We start from the raw sequence: 7,930 nt of genomic DNA on the forward strand, positions 1-7,930 counted from the left end.
TTTCACGGTGCCTTAATTTTTACAAGTGCTACAATTTAAAATTAAAAATTGAATATTTGATTTTATTTTACTTAGAAAAATACTTGTGGTCAATTTAAATGTTTACGATCGTGTAAAACATTTTTTTTCTCGAATAATTTGAATAAAATTTATTCATTTCTTCTAAAAGGACACAATTGAAGCGCGCAACAAAATTTACGCGTTGACAGTCGGAAATAACCTAAAAGATAAAAAAAAAAAAAAAAAAAAAAAAAAAGAAAAAAGCTTAGTACATTATAATTTTGATTTGAATTTAATAGAGCAATAAATAATTCTGTCATCCGTGAGTCATTAAACACCGACATAACAAAAACTATTGAGTAAACATTAAACAAGATATAATAAAAAAGTAAATTTATACAATTTATACAAGACTCGAGTGGTCAGAAACAACCGGAATAATAAAATAATAACAATAAACCATAAGTATGATTGACGTGCTCGGAGATCTCGGGGATAAGGTCCAAAAAAATGGATAAAGTGATAGCGGTCATCAGATGTCCCCCGCAACACCACCAGGACTTGCCCACGGGATCGTTGACTGTTTTGATGGTCAGGGAATCCGCGGTTCTTAGATCTTCATTGTCTGACACCGAGCCCGAGCCCTCGACTTCTGCTCAGCCAGAATTTACCAGGGAAACTCGATCTAAACCCAAATCTAAAAAAAAATCCAAGTCGCTTAAATCCAGATTGGGTGTTAAGAAAATTAGACACTTTTTTAAGAAGAAGAAATAATTTATTTTTAATAATTTTTAAACCAAAAGTAAGTATTTTTTTGGAATAAATTCAAAATAATTTTGTTGAAATTTTTTTTATTCAATAGTTAAAATTTTTGGAAAATTAATTAATTGATTTATTAAATAAATAAAATATTCATTAATTCATTTAGTTTTTTAAATATTCTTGAAAATTATCTAATGAAAATTTTATTTTAATTTTAATTAAAGCAGAAAATTTTTTAATTAATTTATAACCTCTATTTTTGAGCAATTATAATTTATAAATTAAAAATTAAAAAATTATTAAGTAAAATTCTATTAAAAAATTATAAAATTGCACTCTTTAATTTAATTAATTTTTTAAATATTTTGAAATATTATTTGACGAAAATTTTATTTTTTTAATTTTAAATAAAGTAGAAAAATTTTTTATTTAATTTATAACCTCTAATTTTGATCAATTATAATTTATAAATTAAAAATTAAAAGAATTATTAATTAAAATTCTATTAAAAAATTATAAAATCACTAGATTGCAATCTCAAAAATTAATTCATTATTTTTAACAATGAATTTTATGTTATTTTTTTTTCAAATTTGAATTAATTAAATAATAAAATAGATTTTTCAAAAAATTACCATAATTTTTAATTAAATAAGTTACTGCTATTAATTAAAAAAAAAAAAAATAAATAAAATTATTATTTTACATCCTTAAAAAAATTACCAAAAAATAAATTTTGACTTCTAGTGATAGTAAGCGAGCCAAAATCAAAACCTTCTTGGTTCTCCCGAATCTGTCCTTGGTGCGTAAAAAAGCCAAAGCCCAAAAAGCAGCCGCCAAAGCGGCGTTCTCGTTTAGAATCAATCCCCGAAGTGTCTCCAAAAGCCTGCGGTAGCAACAGAAGACTCTCTGCGGCGGAAATCCGGCGCATTTCCCGGCAATCTGCGTCTTTTTTAGATCCAAACAACCCAGATCAAAATCTCCCTCAGTCCCGTAAGAAGTCTTCCGACTCCAGGCGAGCTTCCAACGCTTCTGTCTCTAGTAAACGACATTCCAAAACTAGAAACTCTGAAGATCAAAGACTGAGCATTGTTGAAAGTGTCCAAGCTCAAAAAATGGAAGAAAAAACTTCCCAAACTCCAGAATTAGAAAGTAATTCATCGAAAATTGAAAAATCTTCTTTAAGAGATTCAAAATCTTCAAATTTTGACTCCAGGAAGGAAAGAAAGTCTAAATCTGTGTCTGATTCAACTTCTAGAAAAAAACGCTGGAGTTTTTTCAGCAATTCTAGTTCCAAAAAGACTTCCAACGTTTCTGACCAAAAATTGGAAGCCTTGCGAAAGTTTAAAGGCTCAAAAATAGGAGAAAATGGAGAATCGGAGCCGAGGATCTCCAAAAATTCTTCTAGAAGGGAATCAAAGGACATAATGGACCAAACAACGTTAAGATTGAACGATTTGTCGCGCTCGGGAAGTTCCAGAGTCCATTCCGACGCCCGGGACCAGATAACACTCCAACCAAGCGACTTCCAGAAGGAACTGAGGTCTAGTTCCAGGAACTCGGGCCATCCTTCAAGTTCCAAGGAAGGAAAGAGACCTTCCAAAGAAAGTTCCTGCGGTTCCAAATGCTCCGCAGCCAGGAAGCAGAGTTCCGACGAATCTGGACCTAGTGTGGTCAGAAAATGCCAGCGACAGAGGCGAGTCTACTGTTATCTGGCGGAGGATTTTGTCCAGGGGTTTTTTTAAACCTGGATCTAAAGGTTTTGTTTGTTTAGCATTAGGATTGAGTTCTGCAGGCACCGGCATTCCGATCACTCAAGGCCCTCCATTGTTGAGATGCTCACCAGGCTCAGAGATTCGACGGTCAGGCATGAAGAGGCCAAAATGTGCAAATGCTCCAGTTCGCCTTCGTCTTCTCAAGCTGAGGACAAAAAAAGGGACTGCGAGCTCCCGGCTGACCTACTTAAGGATAATAATAATACAAATATAAACAGCTTACAAATTTGTGAATGCCAGGATAACAATTCGAAGCGTCTTTCTAGGTCAGAGCATAAAGTTTGTGGGTGTACTAACGATAGGTGCCGTGAAAAATGAACCGTCGGAAGTCACTTAGACATTTTTTGGACTTTTTAGTTTTTTTTTGAGAGCATAGATGTTAATTTGTCTATGTAGATTGATGGTGATGCTTTTTGACTTGCAATTATCTACGGAGAGAATAATTATCTGAGTTTATGTATGTGAATCAGGATATTAACTCCGTCGCTTGGTGAATTTTGTTGTATGTCTACTTTTTTATTAGCAATCAATTATTTTTAGGCATTAAAGATTTTTTTTTTTTTTTGTTAACATTATTATCTTTTTTATTTTTATTTTTAGAAATTTTCGTTTTATTAAGTTGAGAAGTTTATTGATAGTTAATGTTCCCTTTTTTTAGTGGTTTTTTTGGAAGGAAACAAATTATGCGGTAATGTTTTATTGAGACATTCTTTAAATTTTTTTTTTCATGGGTTTTAATTTGCGGGAAGTATTAAATACGGAATTTTTTGAGTGAATTCGGAGAAATTTTTATTGATTTTTAATAAATTAAGATATTATTTTTGATAAATTATTATTGGCATTATTAAAAAATCAATAAAACTTATTTTTAGAAAAATAATAAATTTTTTGACTTGTATTATTATTATTATTATTGAATTCATTTTTTTAAATGTTTACGCTCTAAATCTAAAACAGTGAAAATCACTGGAAATTAGTGGTATATTCACTATTTCACAGTTATAAGTTTACCACTTGGTATACTTATAGCTGTGAAACAGTGAAATTCCACTGATTAATTTGAAGAGAGTAATAATAATCATAACTAGCAACTTTCCGTGACTTGTGAACTATAAATAAATAAAATTTTGATTTATTAAATAATGAATTTTGTTAAATTGCACTGTACTTTCTTAAATATTGACATTTTTAAAGATATAAGCTCATCTTGATGTTACACTCATCAATAGCTTTTATTTAAGTACCCACATGCATTTTTCATATATACATATATATAATATATATTTTGAAGATATAAGCTCATCCCGATGTTACACTCATCAAGAGCTTTCATTTGAATACCCACATGCATTTTTCATATATTTATATTTATTAAAATATACTGATAGAAGGATTTCTTACTATTTAAAAAGATTTCTTTGTATTTAAGAAATCATTTCTTAAACATCATTTTTTAATATTTAAAAAATATTTCTTAAATACAAACAAATATTTCTTAAATACAAAGAAATATTTCTTAAATACTAAGAAATATTTTTTAAATGCTAAGAAATGATGTTTAAGAAATGATTTCTTAAATACAAAGAAATCTTCTTAAATGCTAAGAAATCCTTCTATCAGTGTATGAAAAATATATCAAAAATGCATGTGGGTATTCAAATGAAAGGTCTCGATGAGTGTAATGTCGGGATGAGCTTATATTTTTAAAAATGTCAATAGTTAACAAGATACAAGGTCATCTCTTAATTATGGTACTATATTTCACTAAAAAATTTTTCTTACTCTCTTAATAATATAGATTAATTTTGAAAAAAATGATTAAATTTTTTATATTTGGTTTAAAGTTCAAAAAAAAATTTATAAGAACTTTTTTTTTATAAATAATTCAATAATAATAATTTTGATTAAAATTTTATAATTATTATTGAAAATTGAATAATAAATTACCAAAAATATTAAATTTTTTAATTAGTCCCGCTTCATACTTTCAATCTATAAAACAAAAATATAAATTACCATTAAAAAATAAATAGCTCGGTTGGTTGGACGTTAAACGTCGAGTGGAGGCTTGAGGTTAATGTGTGCGGCCTCGTTTGTCATGTGAATAATAAATAGTATTAGATTATTCTCATTCTGAGTAATGCACGCGAGGGTCATCAAGCCGCTGCATTACATATATTAATATTAATAATAATATGAAGCTTCTATGGGGGCAATAATCCAATCAAATATCTCAATACAGATCCATTGCTCAGTAACTTAATTTAAAAACAGATAATCCAAGATGAAGATCCCGGGGTGGGGAGAGTAAAACTTGAAACAAGGGATTGGTTGTCTTGTAGCGGTTTTCACACGCGTAATCACCTGTCTCGTCCATCATATATGATGCATCTCGCGAAAAAGTAAAGTCCAAGTCCGAGTGGATGAGCAGGAGAGAGGAGAGAATAAAAAGAGCTTAGCCAGATGTAATATGTAATGTGTAATATCGTATGAGCCCACGCAAACTCTCAACTCTCGACTTCTAACGTTCCACGTTTCAACACACGCCCACGCGGTTAAGTCGGCGAGCTTTAAGAATACGCTTCAGTCAAATTGCCCTCAGTCCATCCACTGTTTCATCAATCCCCACCCTCTCTCTTTTCTGTCTTATTTATCCTTCTCAAGCTCTAATCATATACAAGTGGTAAGAGTTTTAGTACTTGTGTGCTTTATTTAAGCTCGTATGTATATGAGTAGATGCTTGAAGACAAGTATTTTTACATTACATTAAACATTCCGAGTGTTGACACTGCAGTATGTATATTTTATTTTATTACCTTTTACTCATCTTCTGCTTTTAATTTTATCTTTGGCTCTTAATTTATTATTATTATCATTGAATCTTTTTTTTTTTTATTTTTAATAATCTATATTATTAAGAGAAAAAGGAAAAATTTGTGTCCAGAATATTTATATGATAAAATCGATTTTTTTAGTGAAATTCAGTGTCATAATTAAAAAATGACCTTGTATCTTGTAAACTATTGACATTTTTAAAGATATAAGCTCATCCTGACGATATACTCATCGAGACCTTTCATTTGAGTACCCACATCAATTTTTCATATATTTTATATATTTATATATATTATATATATGTATATATGAAAAATATATGAAAAATGCATGTGGGTATTCAAATGAAAGCTCTTGATAAGTGTAACATCAGGATGAGCTTATATCTTTAAATTATATAATATATATATTACATAATTAAGAAATGACCTTGTATCTTGGGAACTATTAATATTTTTAAAGATATAAGCTCACCCCGACAATATACTCATCAAGACCTTTCATTTGAGTACCCACATCAATTTTTCATATATTTATATATATTATATATATATATATATATATATGAAAAATGCATGTGGGTACTCAAACGAAAGCTCTTGATGAGTATATCATCGGGATGAGCTTATATCTTTAAAATATGTAATATATATATTACATAATTAAGAAATGACCTTGTATCTTGTGAACTATTGACATTTTTAAAGATATAAGCTCACTCTGACATTACATTCATCAAGACCTTTCATTTGAGTACCCACATCAATTTTTCATATATTTATATATTTATATATATGTATATATGAAAAATATATCAAAAATGCATATGGGTACTCAAATGAAAGCTCTTGATGAGTATATCATCGGGATGAGCTTATATTTTTAAAATATATATTATATATATGTATATATGAAAAATATATCAAAAATGCATGTGGGTACTCAAATAAAAGCTCTTGATGAGTGCAATATCAAGATGAGCTTATATTTTCAAAATTTTCAATATTTAAGAAAGTACAGTGCAATTTAACAAAATTCATTATTTAATAAAGCAAAATTTTATTTATAGTTCACAAGTCACAGCAGTCACGTAGTGACTGCAAGGTTGCTAGTCTTAATTAAATTTTAATAATATTATTACTAAATAAAAAATTCCACGTTAAATAATAATAACAAATTTATTTTTTGTAATTTTAAAAGCAGCTTAATCTAAAAATAAAAAATAAAAAATCTAGAAACAGTTGGAGGCTCGGTACCGTCATTTTCTGGTCCTGGATCCTATCCGCGATCCAGCAGATGAGAGGCGGAGAAGTAGGAAAGTAAAAAAGATATGAGATGAGAAGTAGAAGGGCTCGAAACTAAATCTTGTGTAAAAGCCCGGCCTCGTTCTCGGGGACTAGATCGATCCCAGAGCAACATCCAAGGCACCGCCCATTTTTTTATTCACCTCAGACCTTTTTTTTCAATACATTTCATCGTTCCCTTCTCTCTATATCTATCTAATATTACACTACATTAATACATCCATCTATATATTTATACATCTATCCTCAATCCAAGCTAAGCGGCCATTCCGAATATTCTGTCATTGATAAATTACCCAAATATAGAATTCAATAATTATTTTAAAATTGTAAGGTCGGAAATTTTAAATTGAAAATTTAAATCCGCGGAAATTGACTCTGGATGATGAGTTTCACCTGTCAAGCGTCAATCGGCAACTCTCTTCATACGTCGGCCTTATATTAAATTACGTGGGCTTGCAATCAGACCTTTGCCTCTTTTACATTTAAATTTAAACTTGTATTTATATTTATATTTGTCGTTATGGCGTGTTAACGCCAGGCGTAAGAGCGGACGATTAAATTTTTATTAAAAGGAGAATGATGGTAGATTTCACCGTGAGAAAGCGATGACAATCAAAAAAATATACACACACTGTTAATGAAATGCTTTTTTAATTTAAAAAAATTTTTTAAGCAATTATTGTAATAATTTTTTTTTTTACTAATTAGTCAATTAGCAATTAAAATATACATTGAATTTTTGGTGTGTTAATTGATTAATTAATTTTTTTTAATAAAGATTATTACTTTAATTGTTTATTGTCAGCAACAGGATGTTTTAATAACATTTATTATTTATATTTAGAAATTTCATGAGCATAAATCTCTTGGAGCAATTTTTTCCTGTCAATTTTTAATGTTGAGTCATTTTTTTTCGTCATTAAGGCTGCTAATAAAAAAAAAATTTTTTTTTATTCATTGAGTCGTGATTTAAACTCGCAAATTGTTAAAATCAATTTAGAAAATTGGAAATTTTAAGATTTTGAATTATTAATAATTTAATTAAAGGTCTTAATTATTTTTTTAGAAGTTGAAAAATTTTTTTTAATTAAAATTTTGTCCAAAATTAAAAATTTGGAAATTTAAAAGCTTAAATTAATAAAAATTAAAGTCTTTAATTATTATTAAATTAATTTTTACTAAAAAATTTTTAAAAATAATTTAATTAAAGGCTTAAATTGATAAAAATTAAAGTCCTTAATTATTATTAAA

This window comes from Cotesia glomerata, linkage group LG4 (assembly GCF_020080835.1).
Source record: "Cotesia glomerata isolate CgM1 linkage group LG4, MPM_Cglom_v2.3, whole genome shotgun sequence".
NCBI lineage: Eukaryota > Metazoa > Arthropoda > Insecta > Hymenoptera > Braconidae > Cotesia > Cotesia glomerata.